The sequence below is a fragment of the Scyliorhinus canicula genome, chromosome 23, assembly GCF_902713615.1.
Source record: "Scyliorhinus canicula chromosome 23, sScyCan1.1, whole genome shotgun sequence".
Lineage (NCBI taxonomy): Eukaryota > Metazoa > Chordata > Chondrichthyes > Carcharhiniformes > Scyliorhinidae > Scyliorhinus > Scyliorhinus canicula.
Genome location: NC_052168.1, coordinates 17,649,686 through 17,668,371, shown reverse-complemented (window position 1 = coordinate 17,668,371; position 18,686 = coordinate 17,649,686). Strand labels below are relative to the sequence as shown.

The window sequence follows — 18,686 nt, the reverse complement described above, 5'->3', positions numbered from 1 at the left end:
ACTGGCACACTGAAGGTAGCCTCAGTCTCAGTCACACAAATATACAGAAACAGCATAGACCTCTCTCCCCACTTCACACTGCCATCTACCTGTTCTTCCGACAGATTTCTATTCCTACTCAAGATTGTTCTAGATCCTTACCACCAGTGTGGAGCATAGAAGCACAAGTGGATTGCACTGTGACTTCACAGCGCCGGGGTCCCATGTTCGATTCCCTACTGGGTCACTGTCTGTGCGGAGTCTGCATGTTCTCCCCGTGTGTACGTGGATTTCCTTCAGGTGCTCTGGTTTCCTCCCACAGTCCAAAGATGTGCAGGTTAGATGGATTGGCCATGATAAATTGCCCTTAGTGACCAAAAAATGTAAGGAGGGGTTATTAGATTATTGGTAGGGTGGAAGTGAGGGCTTAAGTGGGTCTGTGCAGACTCGATAGGCCGAATGGCCTCCTTCTGCACTGTATGTTCTATGTGGACACAGTTGCTGCCTGGGCCAAATAAACTTCACGTAGAGCCATCATTCGGTGCAACATGAGCAGCAGGATTCTCAGCCTCCCAGCCACCTGTTTGTCGGTGGCGCGGCATTCGTTGGCGGAATTCTCTGCTCCTGCCGCTGTCATCGGGAATTCCCTTGAAGCCACTCCTCGCTGCCGGGAAACATGCGGGCTGGGGTGCGCTACCGGTGGGACCAGCGAATGGCCGGAGAATTCCGGCCGAGATATCTATTCAGTGCTTTGCATAAATGTCGCAGCGACATCCTCACTGTTCTAATACTTTGCTTTAAACTGGAAAAGGCATTTGATTGGATGAAATAGCATTCTTTCTTGTTGCACACAAGACTAATGGGTTTGGTAGCTCTTTCAGAAGTTACATCTATTTACATTGAATCAGGAACACAGGCAGACCATTCGGCCCTGCTGGTTTATTAGAACATAGAACAGAGGGCTTCCGGTTGCGGCTATGACCAGCTAAGTCGCACATTTGGCAGCTCCTGCGACAAAGGTGTTTAAGGGCCGATTGGAGGGCCCTGACGGTACTGTAAAGACGAATCCCGGTGGGGGAAGGCTCCCTGAGGAGAGTGAGACCAACTTTATGGTCGGTACTCGGAGTGGGGCGACAAAAAAAGCGGCAGCAGCTCCCCGAAAAAAGCGGGGGAAGAGGACCAAAATGGCGGCCGGTGGCGCACTAGAAGATTGGAGAAAATGGGCGGAGGAGCAGCAGGCTGCTCTCCTCCGGTGTTTTACGGAGCTGAAAGTGGAACTCTTAGAGTCCATGAACGCGACGACCACAAGGCTGATGGGGGCCCAGGCGACCCAAGAGGCGTCGATAAGAGAGCTGCAGCAGGAGATGACTGCAAGGGAGGAGGAGGCCACGGTCCTCGTGGGAAAGGTGGAGGTGCACGAGGCACTCCACCTGAAATGGCAGAGCCGCTTTGAGGAGCTGGACACTCGAATGAGGCGGAAGAACTTGAGGATCCTGGGCCTAGCAGAAGGCCTGGAGGGGCCTGATCTCCCGAAATATGTAGCGGAGATGCTGAGCTCCCTGATGGGAGAGGGGGCCGGTCCATCGCCTCTGGAGCTGGAAGAAGCATATCGGGTCATGGCTAGGCGGCCTAGGGCGAACGAGCCCCCGAGGGCGGTGCTGGTGCGATTCCAGCGTTTCTGTGATCGGGAGAAAAGTGCTGAGGTGGGCCAAGAGGGAGAAAAGCAGCAAATGGGAGAATTCGACGGTGCGGATATATCAGGACTGGAGTGCGGAGGTGGCAAAGCGGCGGGCCCGGTTTAACCGGACGAAGGCGGTGCTGCACGCAAAGAGGATCAAGTTCGGAATGCTGCAGCCAGCGCGCTTGTGGGTCACCTACAAGGACCAGCACCATTACTTTGAGACCCCAGAGGAGGCATGGACTTTTGTTCGGGAGGAAAAGCTGGACCTGAACTAGAACTTGGGAACGCCGGCGGTCGAGGCCGCCTGAGTACCCTTGACTGATCAAGTGGCCCATGTCTTTCTTAGGCCAGGTCGGAACTTGGTTAAAGTTGATGGATCGTTTGGTTTCTTTGAAACTTGTGTTATGGGGGGTTTCTTTGTTCCTTTTGTGTGTCTCTTCCCGTTGCCAACTTCCCTTAATTATTGTTGTTGTAGGGGGGGCTTTTTTTTTACTGTTTTTTGATCTGTTCTTTAAGGGTTATGGTTACTGTTCTGTTCGATGGAGGGTGATGGTTAAATACGTTATTATTGGGTAGTTATTTAGTTATGCAGGCATAGTTATGTATTTATGTATTTATTTGAGATTTGTTATTTATATTGTTATATTGTTAAGTTGGGGAGGCGGGACGGGGGGGGGTGCAAGTTGGTTATGCGGGTTTTCTTTTTCTCTTTTTTCTTCCTCTCGTTTTAAGGGGGCTTTTTTATGGGCTTGGATGGGGACGGGGGTGGAATTGAAGATGGCGGGGTAGGGTGTGGCCGGGCGAAAGCGCGGGCTTTCCCCTGTTTCCCGCGCGCGGGACGGAGGAAGGGGGAGGAGAGAAGAGTGGGGTGTGGCCAGCAATGGCGGCTTTTTCCCGCGCTGAAGCGGGGTCAGAGAGGGATGGCAAGGGGGGGGGGGGGGGGGGGGGAGGCCCCTCCCCCCCCACATCGGGAGGAGTCGGAGTGTGGCAGGGGCAGCCGGGTCAGCGAAAATCAGCTGACTCTCGGGAGTACGATGGTGGATACACCGCGGCTAGGAGGGGTCCTAGCCGGGGGGGGGGGGGGGGGAAGGGGGGTTAGGGGGGGATACCGGGTTGCTGCTGGAAAGGCCGAGGATGGGAAGGGAAGAACGGGAGGAGAGAGGGGGGGGGGGGCCATCGCCATGGGGAACGGGTCAGAAGGGGAGGGTCGACCCGGGGCGAACAGGGGACAGGACATGGCTAATAGACAGGGGAAAGGGACAGGTCGCTCCGCGACCCGGTTGGTTACTTGGAACGTGAGGGGGCTGAATGGGCCGGTCAAGAGAGCAAGGGTTTTTTCACACCTAAAGGGACTGCAGGCGGATGTGGCAATGTTGCAGGAGACTCACTTGAGAGTAGTAGACCAGGTACGCCTGAGAAGGGGGTGGGTGGGACAGGTGTTCCACTCAGGCTTGGACGCAAAGAACCGGGGGGTGGCGATTTTGGTGGGAAAGAGGGTGTCGTTCGTGGCGGCGCAGGTGGTAGCAGATAAGGAGGGTAGGTACGTGATGGTGAAGGGTAGGCTGCAGGGAGAGAATGTGGTGCTGGTGAATGTGTATGCCCCGAATTGGGATGACGCGGGTTTTATGAGGCGCCTGTTGGGCCTCATTCCGGGTCTGGAGGCAGGGGGCCTGATCATGGGGGGGGACTTCAATACAGTGCTCGACCCTGGGCTGGACAGATCGAGTTCCAGGACGAATAGGAGGCCGGCAGCGGCAGAGGTGCTAAGGGGGTTCATGGAGCAGATGGGGGGGGTAGACCCTTGGAGATTTGGCAGGCCAAGGGCGAGGGAGTATTCTTTTTTCTCCCACGTCCACAGGGTGTACTCCAGAATAGACTTTTTTGTACTGAGCAGGGGGCTGATTTCGAGAGTGCAGGACACGGAGTACTCGGCCATTGCGATTTCGGACCATGCACCACACTGGGTAGAGGTAGAACTGGGGGAAGCACGGGACCAGCGCCCGTTGTGGCGCCTGGATGTGGGGCTGCTGGCGGACGATGAGGTGTGCGGAAGGGTCCGGAAGGGCATTGAGAGATATCTGGGCACGAACGACACGGGCGAGGTGAAGGTGGGGGTAGTCTGGGAGGCCCTGAAAGCAGTGATCAGAGGAGAGCTGATCTCCATAAGGGCACACAGAGAAAGGAAGGAGAGGCAGGAGAGGGAGAGACTGGTGGGGGAACTTATAGAAGTGGACAGGAGATATGCGGAGACACCAGAGGAGGGGCTGTTGAGGGAGCGGCGCAGTTTACAGGCCCAGTTTGACCTACTGACCACTAGGAAGGCGGAGACGCAATGGAGAAGGGCACAGGGCGCGGTCTATGAGTACGGGGAAAAGGCGAGCAGGATGCTAGCACACCAGCTGCGCAAGCGAGATGCAGCCAGAGAGATTGGGGGAGTGAGAGAGAAGGGAGGGAACGTAGTGCAGAAGGGGCAAGAGGTGAACGGGGTCTTCAGGGATTTCTACAGGGAATTGTACCGGTCTGAGCCGCCCAGGAGGAGGGGGGGAATGGAGAACTTCCTCGATAGATTGAGGTTCCCAAAGGTCCAGGAGGAACGGGTGGAGGGGCTGGGGGCGCCGATAGAGCTGCAGGAGCTAGTTAAAGGGATAGGCCAGATGCAGGCGGGGAAGGCGCCGGGGCCGGATGGGTTCCCGGTGGAATTTTATAAGAAGTATGTGGACTTGGTGGGTCCAGTGCTGGTGCGAGCCTTCAATGAGGCGCGAGAGGGGGGGGTTCTGCCCCCGACAATGTCACAGGCCCTGATCTCCTTGATCCTGAAGCGGGACAAAGACCCTGTACAGTGCGGGTCCTACAGGCCTATCTCCCTCTTGAATGTAGATGCCAAACTGTTGGCAAAGGTCCTGGCAACCAGAATAGAGGATTGTGTGCCAGGGGTAATCCATGAGGACCAGACGGGGTTCGTAAAGGGACGACAACTTAACACGAATGTCCGGAGACTGTTGAATGTGATTATGATGCCAGCAGTGGAGGGGGAGGCTGAGATAGTGGTAGCACTGGATGCGGAGAAGGCATTCGATAGGGTGGAGTGGGAATACCTGTGGGAGACGCTGGAACGGTTTGGGTTTGGGGAGGGATTTATCAAGTGGGTGAAGCTGCTGTATTCGGCCCCGATGGCGAGTGTGGTTACAAACGGGAGGAGGTCAGAGTATTTTGGGCTCCATCGAGGTACCAGGCAGGGATGCCCCCTATCCCCCTTACTATTTGCATTAGCGATCGAACCGTTGGCGATGGCACTGAGGGGTTCAGGGGGGTGGAGAGGACTGACAAGGGGAGGGGAGGAACATCGGGTATCACTCTATGCGGATGATTTGTTGTTATATGTGGCGGACCCGGAAGGGGGAATGCCGGAGGTAATGGAAATACTAGCGGAGTTTGGGGACTTTTCGGGATATAAATTAAATGTGGGTAAAAGTGAGGTCTTTGTGATACACCCGGGAGATCAGGGGGAGGGAATTGGGCGGCTCCCCTTTAAGAGAGCAGTAAAGAGCTTCAGGTACTTGGGGGTGCAGGTGGCAAGGAACTGGGGGACCCTCCACAAGCTGAACTTTTCAAGGCTGGTGGAGCAGATGGAGGAGGAGTTCAAGAGGTGGGACATGGTACCGCTGTCGCTAGCAGGGAGGGTGCAGTCAGTCAAAATGACGGTCCTCCCGAGGTTCTTGTTTCTGTTTCAGTGCTTGCCCATCTTTCTCCCCAGGGCCTTCTTCAAGAAGGTAACTAGCAGCATTATGGGCTATGTGTGGGCACATGGCACCCCTAGAGTGAGAAGGATTTTCTTGGAACGGAGTAGGGACAGGGGAGGATTAGCGCTACCCAATCTTTCCGGATACTACTGGGCGGCGAACGCATCGATGGTGCGCAAGTGGATGATGGAGGGGGAGGGGGCAGCTTGGAAACGTATGGAGAGGGCGTCCTGCGGCAATACAAGCCTGGGGGCGCTAGTAACGGCACCATGGCCGCTCCCCCCCACAAGGTATACCACGAGTCCGGTAGTGGCGGCCACCCTGAAAATCTGGGGGCAGTGGAGGCGACACAGGGGGGAAGTGGGGGGTCTGATGGCGGCGCCACTGAGAGGGAACCATAGATTTGTCCCGGGGAACACTGGCGGGGGATTCCAGAGCTGGCACAGGGCGGGCATCAGGCAACTGAGGGACATGTTCATAGAGGGGAGGTTTGCGAGCCTGGGAGAGCTGGAGGAGAAATTTGAGCTCCCCCCGGGGAACACGTTTAGATACCTGCAGGTGAAGGCATTTGCCAGACGACAGGTGGAAGGATTTCCCTTGCTTCCCGATAGAGGGGTGAGTGATAGGGTGCTGTCAGGGGTCTGGGTCGGAGAAGGGAAGGTCTCGGACATCTACAAAATAATGCAGGAGGTGGAGGAGGTATCGATAGAGGAGCTGAAAGACAAGTGGGAAGCGGAGCTGGGAGAGCAGATAGAAGATGGGACATGTGCGGATGCCTTAGAGAGGGTCAATTCGTCGTCGTCGTGCGCAAGGTTGGGCCTCATCCAATTTAAGGTGCTGCACAGAGCCCATATGACGGGGACTAGGATGAGTCGGTTCTTCGGGGGTGAGGACAGGTGTGTTAGGTGTTCGGGAAGCCCTGCGAACCATGTACATATGTTCTGGATGTGCCCGGCACTGGAAGAGTTCTGGGAGGGGGTGGCGGGGACGGTATCGAGAGTGGTGGGAACCAGGGTCAAACCAGGGTGGGGGCTAGCGATTTTTGGGGTTGGGGTGGAGCCAGGAGTACAGGAGGCAGGGGAGGCCGGAATATTGGCCTTTGCGTCCTTGGTAGCTCGGAGAAGGATCTTGATTCAGTGGAGGGACACAAGGCCACCAAGTGTTAACACCTGGTTAAACGACATGGCAAGCTTCATCCAATTGGAAAAAATCAAATTCGCCCTGAGAGGGTCGGTACAGGGGTTCTTCCGGCGGTGGCAGCCCTTCCTTGACTTTCTGGATCAGAGATAGGAACTGGAGGCCGAAACAGCAGCAACCCGGGGAGAAAGGGGGGGGGGGAAAGGGAGGGGGGGGGGGGGGATAGCAACGAAGGGAGCACGTCAGCGGGGGGTCGCGGGCAATGACTGCCCGAGGCCATCGGCAGAAAGGGAAAAACGGTTTGGTTGCTAGACTGGTAGCGCGGGGGGGGGGGAGGGGGGGGGGGGGAGGGTGGGGGGGGGTGCGCGCGGTTGAGGGCGTGGGGAGGATTTTCCAGGGGGGATTTGTTGTGTTATAATTTAAAATGTAGTAGGGGTAAATGTTTGTATCGAAAAATTTCAATAAAAATTATTTTTTAAAAAAAAGAACATAGAACATAGAACGATACAGCGCAGTACACGCCCTTCGGCCCTCGATGTTGCACCGACATGGAAAAAAAACTAAAGGCCATCTAACCTACACTATGCCCTTATCATCCATATGCTTATCCAATAAACTTTTAAATGCCCTCAATGTTGGCGAGTTCACTACTGTTGCAGGTAGGGCATTCCATGGCCTCACCACTCTGCGTAAAAAACCCACCTCTGACCTCTGTCCTATATCTATTACCCCTCAATTTAAGGCTATGTCCCCTCGTGCTAGCCACCGCCATCCGCGGGAGAAGGCTCTCGCTGTCCACCCTATCTAACCCTCTGATCATTTTGTATGCCTCTATTAAGTCACCTCTTAACCTTCTTCTCTCTAACGAAAACAACCTCAAGTCCATCAGCCTTTCCTCATAAGATTTTCCCTCCATACCAGGCAACATCCTGGTAAATCTCCTCTGCACCCGTTCCAAAGCTTCCACGTCCTTCCTATAATGAGGCGACCAGAACTGTACGCAATACTCCAAATGCGGCCGTACTAGAGTTTTGTACAACTGCAACATGACCTCATGGCTCCGGAACTCAATCCCTCTACCAATAAAGGCCAACACACCATAGGCCTTCTTCACAACCCTATCAACCTGGGTGGCAACTTTCAGGGATCTATGTACATGGACACCGAGATCCCTCTATTCATCCACACTACCAAGAATTTTACCATTAGCCAAATATTCCGCATTCCTGTTATTATTTCCAAAGTGAATCACCTCACACTTCTCCACATTAAACTCCATTTGCCACCTCTCAGCCCAGGTCTGCAGCTTATCTATGTCGCTCTGTAACCTGCAACATCCTTCCGCACTGTCTACAACTCCACCGACTTTAGTGTCGTCTGCAAATTTACTCACCCATCCTTCTGCACCCTCCTCTAGGTCATTTATAAAAATGACAAACAGCAACGGCCCTAGAACAGATCCTTGTGGTACGCCACTCGTAACTGAACTCCATTCTGAACATTTCCCATCAACTACCACTCTCTGTCTTCTTTCAACTAGCCAATTTCTGATCCACATCTCTAAATCACCCTCAATCCCCAGCCTCCGTATTTTCTGCAATAGCCGACCGTGGGGAACCTTATCAAACGCTTTACTGAAATCCATATACACCACATCAACTGCTCTACCCTCGTCTACCTGTTCAGTCACCTTCTCAAAGAACTCGATAAGGTTTGTGAGGCATGACCTACCCTTCACAAAACCATGCTGACTATGCCTAATCATATTATTCCTATCGAGATGATTATAAATCGTATCTTTTATAATCCTCTTCAAGACCTTACCCACCACAGACGTTAGGCTCACCAGCCTATAGTTACCGGGGTTATCTCTACTCCCCTTCTTGAACAAAGGGACCACATTTGCTATCCTCCAGTCCTCTGGCACTATTCCTGTAGCCAATGATGACCTAAAAATCAAAGCCAAAGGCTCAGCAATCTCTTCCCTGGCTTCCCAGAGAATCCTAGGATAAATCCCATCCGACTTATCTATTTTCACCTTGTCCAGAATTGCCAACACTTCTTCCCTACGCACCTCAATGCCATCTATTCTAATAGCCTGGGTCTCAGCATTCTCCTCCACAATATTATCTTTTTCTTGAGTGAATACTGACGAAAAGTATTCATTTAGTATCTCGCTTATCTCCTCAGCCTCCACACACAACTTCCCACCACTGTCCTTGACTGGACCTACTCTTACCCTAGTCATTCTTTTATTCCTGACATACCTATAGAAAGCTTTTGGGTTTTCCTTGATCCTACCTGCCAAAGACTTTTCATGTCCCCTCCTTGCTCGTCTCAGCTCTCTCTTTAGATCCTTCCTCGCTTCCTTGTAACTATCAAGCGCCCCAACTGAAACTTCATGCCTCATCTTCACATAGGCCTCCTTCTTCCTCTTAACAAGAGATTCCACTTCTTTGGTAAACCACGGTTCCCTCGCTCGACCCCTTCCTCCCTGCCTGACTGGTACGTACTTATCAAGAACATGCAATAGCTGTTCCTTGAACAAGCTCCACATATCCAGTGTGCCCAACCCTTGCAGCCTACTTCTCCAACCAACACATCCTAAGTCATGTCTAATGGCATCATAATTGCCCTTCCCCCAGCTATAACTCTTGCCCTGCGGGGTATACTTATCCCTTTCCATCACTATCGTAAAGGTCACCGAATTGTGGTCACTGTTTCCAAAGTGCTCACCTACCTCCAGATCTAACACCTGGCCTGGTTCATTACCCAAAACCAAATCCAATGTGGCCTCGCCTCTTGTTGGCCTGTCAACATATTGTGTCAGGAAACCCTCCTGCACACATTGTACAAAGAACGACCCATCTAATGTACTCGAACTATATCTTTTCCAGTCAATATTTGGAAAGTTAAAGTCTCCCATAACAACTACCCTGTTACTTTCGCTCTTTTCCAGAATCATCTTTGCCATCCTTTCCTCTACATCCCTAGAACTATTAGGTGGCCTATAGAAAACTCCCAACAGGGTGACCTCTCCTTTCCTGTTTCTAACCTCAGCCCATACTACCTCAGAAGAAGAGTCCCCATCTAGCATCCTTTCCGCCACCGTAATACTGTCCTTGACTAGCAGCGCCACACCTCCCCCTCTTTTGCCCCCTTCTCTGAGCTTACTAAAACACCTAAACCCTGGAACCTGCAACAACCATTCCTGTCCCTGCTCTATCCATGTCTCTGAAATGGCCACAACGTCGAAGTCCCAGGTACCAACCCATGCTGCCAGTTCCCCTACCTTATTTCGTATACTCCTGGCATTGAAGTAGACACACTTCAAACCACCTACCTGAACACTGGCACCCTCCTGCAAAGTCAAATCTGTGCTCCTGACCTCTATACTCTCAATCTCCCATACCCCAAAACTACAATCCAGGTTCCCATGCCCCTGCTGAATTAGTTTAAACCCCCCCAAAGAGCACTAACAAATCTCCCCCCCAGGATATTGGTGCCCCTCAGGTTCAGATGTAGACCATCCTGTCTATAGAGGTCCCACCTTCCCCAGAAAGAGCCCCAGTTATCCAGAAATCTGAATCCCTCCCGCCTGCACCATCCCTGTAGCCACTTGTTTAATTGCTCTCTCTCCCTATTCCTCATCTCACTATCACGTGGCACGGGCAACAACCCAGAGATAACAACTCTGTTTGTTCTCGCTCTGAGCTTCCATCCTAGCTCCCTAAAGGCCTGCCTGACATCCTTGTCCCCTTTCCTACCTATGTCGTTAGTGCCAATGTGGACTACGACTTGGGGCTGCTCCCCCTCCCCCTTAAGGACCAGGAAAACATGATCCGAGACATCACTTACCCTTGCACCTGGGAGGCAACATACCAAACGTGAGTCTCTCTCGCTCCCACAAAATCTCCTATCTGTGCCCCTGACTATTGAGTCCCCAATTACTAATGTTCTACTCCTTTCCCCCCTTCCCTTCTGAGCAACAGGGACAGACTCCGTGCCAGAGGCCAGTACCCCATGGCTTACCCCTGGTAAGTCCCCCCCCCCCCACGTATCCAAAACGGTATACTTGTTACTCAGGGGAACGACCGCAGGGGGTCCCTGCACTGACTGCTTCTTCCCAGTCCCTCTTACAGTTACCCATCTATCTCCAGTCTTTGGTGTAACTACTTCCCTGAAGCTCCTATCTATGACCCCCTCTGCCTCCCGAATGATCCGAAGTTCATCCAGCTCAAGCTCCAGGTCCCTAACACGGTTTTTGAGGAGCTGGAGTTGGGTGCACTTCCCACAGATGAAATCAGCAGGTACACTGACGGCGTCCCTCACCTCAAACATTCTGCAGGAGGAGCATTGTACTACCTTCCCTGACATCACCTCTAGATTTAAAAAAAAAACAAGAAAAAGAAAGGAAGAGCTTACCTGATATTACCTCAAACCCTGCTCCCGCTGAAAGTTAAGCAAATTTAAAGGCACTCACTCACCTTCACGACAGGCCCCTGCTCCCGCTTCCCAACCACCGTGAGGTAGGGTGGGAAACACTCACAAAGTGTTTCGGGTTTAACTGTCACTTGCCAACAGCCCCTCCACAAACCACCTTCAACTTAGGCTGACCGCACTGCACGTATGCAAATTCCCCCAGAACAGCTGATCAGTAGCTCTGCTCTGCTGCCCTCTGCTGGATCTATTCTGGTGTTTATATTGCACAAACGCCTTCTTGTCTTCATCTAAGCCTATCGGCATTTCCTTCCTTTCTCCCTGAAGTGCTTAATATTGTGAACGCGAAACCATTTAATTATTTTATAACTCTTGCAGATCATCTCTTGCCCTTCTCTTCACTAATGAATTAGAATTCTATACTCTATACTCATGTTCACTCTGCAGCACCAGCCTCAGCATCCTCACTTCCCTCCCCACCCCCACCTTGTCAACCGCAGGACAGGGACCAGGCAGGTTCAAATCATTTGTACTGATGAAACAAAAATAAATTTGAAAATCGCTTATTGTCACGAGTATCCTTCAATGAAGTTACTGTGAAAAGCCCCTAGTCGCCACATTCCGGCGCCTGTCCGGGGAGGCTGGTACGGGAATCGAACCGTGCTGCTGGCCTGCTTGGTCTGCTTTATAAGCCAGCGATTTAGCCTTGTGAGCTAAACCAGCCCCTTGACCTAGGACACTTGACAGCAGAGTGGGTTTGGACATCCACAGTGTAGCATTTGGAGGAGCTGAACATAATGCCACTGTATCCTGATGACATCTTACATCATGTAACTAACTTCTCCACCTGATTGCCAACATTTTCCTTAAGAATCAGACTGTTTGGCTGATCCTCAGGCTCCTGATACTCTTTATGCGCAGGCCACTTTCAAAAGAATTTCGGATCAGGCCCAGCTTCACATAGCTAGGAGAAATGTCCAAATCATTGATCTGTATAACAAACTTCTTCTGGTCAGTATACACACTGACCAAGTGACCCACACATACTCAGAGAATAAAAAAAAATGCACTCACACATCACCTCTACCTGTTTAAGGTACTATTGGTTCAAATTTGGTGCAGCTATTCCAGGACTTTGATATTTGAATCCACCTATCTATGTACATGTAACAAGAGCTCACCAAACAGTAGGAACCCAACCTCTGATACTACTTAGATTTCGATTTATTGTCATTGTACCGGGGTACAGTGAAAAGTATTTTCTGCGTATAGTCCAGGCAGATCATTCCATACATGAAAACCATAGGACATTTGATAAATACACACTGTAAATACATAGACATAGACATCAGGTGAATTTAGGAAGTATAGTGTTACAACAATAGAGAAGATGCGTAGAGAGATCAGTTCAGTCCATAAGACGGTCATTCAGGATTCTGGTAACGGGAAAAAGCTGTTTTGAATCTGTTAGTGCGTGTTCTCAGACTTTTGTATCTCCTGCTCAGTTGTTCAGCGAGAGCAGTAACCAGGGGGCTTTCGGGAAGGTAAGTTTCACGTTTTAAAAGCTTACCTTACAGGAGAAACGGCCGTCAGTTTTTCAGCGGTAGCAGCGAGAGCAGTAACCAGGGGGCTGTCGGGAAGGTAAGTTTCCCGTTTTAAAAACTTACCTTGCAGGAGAAACGGCCTTCAGTTTTTCAGCAGTAGCAGCGAGAGCAGTAACCAGGGGGCTGTAGGGAAGGTACGTTTCCCGTTTTAAAAACTTACCTTACAGGAGCGGTGAGGGGGAGGAGCTGAGTGGGAGCGGTCGAATTGCGCTCTGGGAAGGAGTGAACTGATATATTTGGGCAGCGGCTGAACCCGTCTCCCACCCGCCCTCCCCCCTAACCAAAAAAAAGACTGTGGTGTGTTGATAAGGTAAGGTTTTTCTATTTCCATTTCTTTTTATTGTATGATTGGTAACAATTTTTCTTTTTTTTCACTTTTTCATTTATCTATTATTTGATATTATAGTTGGACTAAGTTTAGTTTAAGATTAAAAATGGCATGAGATCTCAGACCCGTGTTATGTTCCTCTTGCTCAATGTGGGAGCTCAGTGACGTGGCTGATGTCCCTGACTCCTTCATGTGTGGGAAGTGTGTCCAGCTGCAGCTCTTGGTAGACCCCATGATGGCTTTGGAGCTGCGGATGGACTCACTTTGGAGCATCCGCGATGCTGAGGTAAAGTTTAACGAATTGGTCACACCACAGATTAGGATTGCTGAGGGAGAAAGGGAATGGGTGACCAAAAGGCAGAGAAAAAGCAGGAAGGCAGTTCAGGTGTCCCTTGCGGTCATCTCCCTCCAAAACAGTGTCATGTGAGAGTACCTTTAAGAAATGGATGTTTAAGCAATATACCTTTAAGAAATGGAGCATATTACTGAAGTGATGTCAGAGGGTGGGGGTAGCTGAGTTGAGCTCACTTCTGCTTTTAGTTTCAGTTTGAGAGAGCAGCTGAAAAGTGCCTGGCTGGTTTGCTGTGAGCTGTTTGAAAGGAAAAGCCAGTTTTGAGGACAAGAGCTTGGGTGTGTCTGTGTTTGCAGTGAGCTGGATCTGCCATGATCTCTGCAAGGAAAGACTATCTGAATCATTTGGGTGATTTAAACTCATAATAGTAATGTCTTTAACCTTATGTGTTTTTGTTTAAAGGTGTTAAATCTCTTGGAGGTTTGAATGAACATTTTGAGGGATTATTTAGTGTTGTATTATTTTCGGGGTTATCTTTGAAGTAAGGGGTGTTAAGGGATTCAATGTTTATTTTAAAAGGTTAAGTTGAATTCATGGAATAAACATTGTTTTGTGTTTAAAAACCCACGTGTCCATAATTGTAATACCACACCTTGGAGACCAAGCCGTGTGCTTCAAAAGCAACAGGAAGGCAGCAGTAGCCAGGTTCATCACCGTGGCTGGCTCTGCTGTACAGAAGGGCGGGAAAAAGAGTGGAAGGGCTATAGTCATAGGGGATTTAATTTAAGGGGAGTAGATAGGCGGTTCTGTAGTCGAAAACAAGACTCCCGAATGGTATGTTGCCTCCCAGGTGCACGGGTTAGGGATGTCTCAGATAGGCTGCAGAACATTCTGAAGGGGGAGGGTGAGCAGCCAGTTGTTGTGGTGCATATAGGCACCAATGATGTAGGTATAAAACGGGATGAGGTCCTACAAGCAGAATATAGGGAGTTAGGAGCCAAGTTTAAAAAGTCGGACCTCAGAGGTAGTAATCTCAGGATTGCTACCAGTGTCATGTAGTCAGTAGAAGTGAAAGAATAGGCAGGATGAATGCGTGGTTTGAGAGATGGTGCAGGAGGGAGGGGTTCAGATTTTTGGGACATTGGGACCGGTTCTGGGGGAGGTGGGACTACTACAAATTGGACGGACTACACCTGGGCCAGACTGGAACCAATGTCCTTGGGGATGCTTTTGCTAATGCTGTTGGGGAGGGTTTAAACTAATGTGGTAGGGGGATGGGAACCAAATGAAGAGGTTAGTGGACAGTAAGGAGGTAGTAACTAAAGCCTGTAAGGAACTAGATCATGAAGTCAGCGTGACTAAGGGGAAGAATAGGCAGGGAGCAGATGATGAACGCAAAGGAACTGGTGGTCTGAGGTGCATTTGTTTTAATGCAAGAAGTGCAGTAGGAAAGGCAGATGAATTTAGGATTTGGATTAGTACCTGGGAATATGATGTTATTGCTATTACTGAGACTTGGTTGAGGGAAGGGCATGATTGGCAACGAAATATCCCAGGATATCGATGCTTCAGGCGGGATAGAGAGGGAGGTAAAAGGGGTGGAGGAGTTTCATTACTGGTCAGAGAGGATATCACAGCTGTGCTGAAGGAGGGCACTATGGAGGACTCGAGCAGTGAGGCAATATGGGCAGAGCTCAGAAATAGGAAGGGTGCGGTAACAATGTTGGGGCTGTACTACAGACCTCCCAACAGCGAGCGTGCGATAGAGGTACAAATATGTAAACAGATTACGGAAAGATGTAGGAACAACAGGGTGGTGGTGATAGGAGATTTGAATTTTCCAACATTGACTGGGATACACTTAGTGTTAGAGGTCTAGATGGAGCAGAATTTGTAAGGAGCATTAGGAGGGTTTTCTAGAGCAGTATGTAAATAGTCCAACTCGGGAAGGGGCCATATTGGACCTGGTGTTGGGGAATGAGCCTGGCCAGGTGGTTGAAGTTTCAGTAGGTGATTACTTTGGGAATAGTGATCACAATTCCGTAAGTTTTAGAATACACATGGACAAAGACGAGAATGGTCCTAAAGGAAGAGTGCTAAATTGGGGGAAGGCCAACTATACCAAAATTCGGCAGGAGCTGGGAAATGTGGATTGGGAGCAGCTGTTTGAAGGTAAATCCACATTTGATATGTGGGAGGCTTTTAAAGAGAGGATGCTGCAAAGATATCTGTTAAAGCCCCAGCTATTTCCTCTCTCACTTCCCTCAATAACCTGGGATAGATCCCATCCGGACCTGGGGACTTGTCCACCTTAATGCCTTTTAGAATACCCAACACATCCTCCCCGTGTTTGCATGGGTTTCACCCCCACAACCCAAAAGATGTGCAGGATAGGTGGATTGGCCATGGTAAATTGCCCCTTAATTGGAAAAAATTGGGCACTCTTAAGTTTAAAAAAAAGAACTGTCTGTGAAACCGGAGACAGAGTAGTAGTTTAGAACATAGAACATACAGTGCATCATTCGGCCCATCGAGTCTCCACCGACCCAGTTAAGTCCTCACTTGCACCCTATCCCCGTAACCCAGGGGTGGGCAAACTTTTCCGTGCAAGGGCCACATTCAGAAATTCACAATTTTAAAGGGCCGCATAGTATATTAAGTAAAATAATTACTTCACCCGGTTATGATTCTGGGCGCCTCATATAGAACATAGAACAGTACAGCACAGAACAGGCCCTTCGGCCCTCGACGTTGTGCCGAGCATTGATCACCCTACTCAAGTCAACGTATCCACCCTATACCAGTAAGTAACCCAACAGCCCCCCCCCCCCCCATTAACCTTAAAAAAAAATTTAAATTAAAAAATAAATTTATAATTTTTTATTTTTTTTTAAATTTTTTAATGACTTGGTGGGCTGCGGCCCGCGGGCCGTAGTTTGCCCACCCCTGCCGTAACCCAATAACCCCTCCTAACATTTTTTGGACTCGAAGGGAGTTTCTCAAAATGGAGAACTGTGACCAGTGGTGTTCCACAGGGATCCGTGCTGGGACCACTGTTGTTTGTGATATACATAAATGATCTGGAGGAAGGTATAGGTGGTCTGATTAGCAAGTTTGCAGATGACACTAAGATTGGTGGAGTAGCAGATAGTGAAGGGGACTGTCAGAGAATACAGCAGAATATAGAATATAGATAGATTGGAGAGTTAGGCTGAGAAATGGCAGATGGAGTTCAATCCGGGCAAATGCGAGGTGATGCATTTTGGAAGATCCAATTCAAGAGTGAATATATGGTAAATTAAAAAGCCCTGGGGAAAATTGATTTACAGAGAGATCTGGGTGTTCACGTCCATTGTACCCTGAAGGTGGCAGGTCGATAGAGTGGTCAAGAAGGCATACGGCATGCTTTCCTTCACCAGAAGGGGTATTGAGTACAAGAGTTGGCAGGTTATGTTACAGTTGTATAAGACTTTGGTTCGGCCACATTTGGAATACTGCGTACAGTTCTGGTCGCCACATTACCAAAAGGATGTGGATGCTTTGGAGAAGGTGCAGAGGAGGTTCACCAGGATGTTGCTGGTATGGAGGGCACTAGCTATGAAGAGAGGTTGAGTAGATTAGGATGAGGGGGGACCTCATTGAGGTCTACAAAATCATGAGAGGTATAGACAGGGTGGAGAGAAAGAAGCTTTTTCCCAGAGTGTGGAACTCAATTACTAGGGGTCACGAGTTCAAGGTGAGAGGGGAAAAGTTTCAGGGAGATATACATGGAAAGTTCTTTACGTAGAGGGTGGTAGGTGCCTGGAACGCACTGCCGGTGAAGGTGGTAGAGCGGGCACGATAGCATCATTTAAGATGTATCTTCTAGACAGATACATGAATGGGCAGGGAGCAGAGGGACACAGATCCTTAGAAAATAGGCGACAGTTTTAAATAGAGGGTCTGGATCGGCGCAGGCTTGGAGGGCGAAAGGGCCTGTTCCTGCGCTGTAATTTTTCTTCTTTGTTCTGCTTTGAAGAGATTGGAAGAGAGAATAAGCCAGGTGGGAGGGGTTTTTGATTATGCTGCCCACTTTCCCAAGGCAGCGGGAGGTGTAGACAGAGTCGATAGATGCGAGGCTGGTTCGTGTGCTGGATTGGGCTGTGTTCACGACTCTCTGTAGCTTCTTACAGTCCTGGGCTGAGCAGTTGTCATACCAGGCTGTAAAGCAGCCAGATAGGATGCTTTCTATGGTGCATCTGTAAAAATTGGTTTGTGTGATGGATTGGGCTATGTTCATGACTCTCTGTAGTTTCTTACAGTCCTGGGCTGAGCAGTTGTCATACCAGGCTGTAAAGCAGCCAGATAGGATGCTTTCTATGGTGCATCTGTAAAAATTGGTAAGAGTCAATGTCGACATGCTGAATTTCCTCAGTTTCTTGAGGAAGTATAGCTGCTATTGTGTTCTCATGTGTGTATAGGGACGACAGTAGGGGGCCAAGTACGCAGCCTTGTAGGGACCCAGTATTGAGGATTATCATGGAGGAGGTGTCGTCGTTTATCCTTACTGATTGTGGTCTATGGGCCAGGAAGTTGAGGATCCAGTTGCAGAGGGAGAAGCCAAGTCGTAGGTTTTGGAGTTTGGATATGAGCTTGGCTGGGATTATGCTGTTGAAGGTGGAGCTGTAGTGAATGAATAGGAGTCTAATGTAGGAGTCCTTGTTGTTGGGATGCTTCAGGGATGAGTGTAGGGCCAGAGAGATGGCGTCTGCTGGGGACTGGTTGGAGTGGTATGCAAGTTGCTTCCCACAGAAGAATTTTCCCAAAATCTGGGTGTAAAGAGTCTGAAAAAGACAACTTTGGCAGGAGCCACCAAACATGCCGCAAACAGAAGTCTCATTCGGCTGTTTCTTAATATGTGGAGTAAATGAAATTGATTGATGACTGGCATCTGTGATAGTGGGACCTTCCGGAGAGGGCTTAGAGGGATCATCATTCAGCACTTCTTGCTGAAGATGGTTGTGAATGCTTCAGCTTTGTCTCTTGTACTCACTTGATAGCTCTGCCATCATTAAGGATGGTTTTGTTCGTGGATCCTTTTCCTCCTACTAGTTGTTCAATTGTCAACTAACTGTCATAAATGAATGGATGTGGCAGAATGGCAGAGCTGCGATCTGATCTGTTGGTTTTACATTCACTTAATTCTGCCTGTAGCATCTTGCTTATGCTGTTTAGTTTGCATGTGGGCTATGGTGTGGCTTTACTAGGTTGGTACCTCATTTTTAGGTATGTCTTCTGCTGCTCTTGAAATGCCCTTTTTATATTCTTCATTGAACCAAAGTTAGTCACCTGGCTTTAAGTAATAGTGCAGTGAGAGATAAACTGGGCCATGAGGTTACAGATTGAGGTGGAATACAATTCCTGCTGTTGCTCATTAACTCATGAGTGTCCAATTTTAAGATACTGGACCTGTTTTGGGTCTATCCCATTTGCATGGTCGTAGTGC

At 49.7% G+C, this 18,686-nt stretch overlaps 1 protein-coding gene across 5 annotated transcripts in view; it reads left to right on the top strand.

Moving 5' to 3' along the window:
• Nucleotides 1-18,686, top strand: part of LOC119956431 (SUN domain-containing protein 2-like) — a 103,077-nt gene that overhangs the window by 54,739 nt on the left and 29,652 nt on the right. The window lies entirely within an intron of this gene.